General features: G+C 48.6%; 1 protein-coding gene across 1 annotated transcript in view; it reads right to left on the minus strand.

Annotated features, from left to right (window-relative positions):
- Window positions 1–631, minus strand: part of kcnk9 (potassium channel, subfamily K, member 9) — a 61,562-nt gene extending 60,931 nt beyond the window's left edge. Inside the window, exon 1 of the mRNA XM_083546787.1 lies at window positions 1–631. This exon is cut by the window's left edge and continues 643 nt beyond it. The gene's annotated coding sequence lies outside the window, so the exon portion shown is untranslated.
- Between the last annotated feature and the right edge of the window lie 218 nt (window positions 632–849).

Genomic DNA, 849 nt, shown 5'->3' on the forward strand with positions numbered 1-849 from the left:
CCCGACGCGGCGGACGCGCGCCATGAAAACGGAACGAGCATCTTCAGGCATGTTTCCTCAAAGTTTTCGACTTGTTCATTTCCGAGAGCGGAATAATAATTAATAATAATAAATTAAATTAAATAAAAAACACGTCGTCAAACCAAACGCGCAGAAACCAAGAATAAAAAAAATCCAGATAAGAGACAAAAAAAAAACCTGAGGCTGATGCGCGCTTATTCCGTCTGCTGCCTGGAAAACAAGAGAAACAAACAAAAAAAATGTTTTATAAAAGATCTCCAGGGTTTAGAAAGAGCTCCGTTTAGCGATCAGTCCCTCCATGCACCACTTTCCCCTCTTCCTTCTGCTCCATTCCACCGCGGTTCCCCCGTGCGCGCCTCCGAAAGCGGCCACATCACCAAACCGACATCATGCGTCGTCTCTCCTCCGCGCGCGGTCTGTCTTCCACACTGGGTATGGGGGGAGGGAGAGAGTGAACGAGGGAGTGATGGAGTGAGTGATGGAGGTGGGGGGGGGGGAAGACGGGGTTGAAGAGATGACACCGAGAGATGGGGTTACACGCCACACCGGGTGCACGTGAAACGTCCGACTGGTGCAGCAGAAAAACCCTAAAGAGAACGAGAAGCTAGAACAACAGGTTGCTCCTGATCAGAAAACTCTCTCTCTCTCTCTCTCTCTCTCTCTCTCTCTCTCTCTCTCTCTCTCTTCACCAGGATCACCTCAGCACGCCTTCTGTCACTTCAATTTATTTATTTATCTTTCTACACACGATCCGCTCACAGGGTTGCCAGATTGTGCACTTCACTGGACTCGTTTTTAAGCCTGTAAAAGTGTTATTTGGCGTGAAGG

This window comes from Silurus aristotelis, assembly GCF_946808225.1.
Source record: "Silurus aristotelis genome assembly, chromosome: 7".
NCBI lineage: Eukaryota > Metazoa > Chordata > Actinopteri > Siluriformes > Siluridae > Silurus > Silurus aristotelis.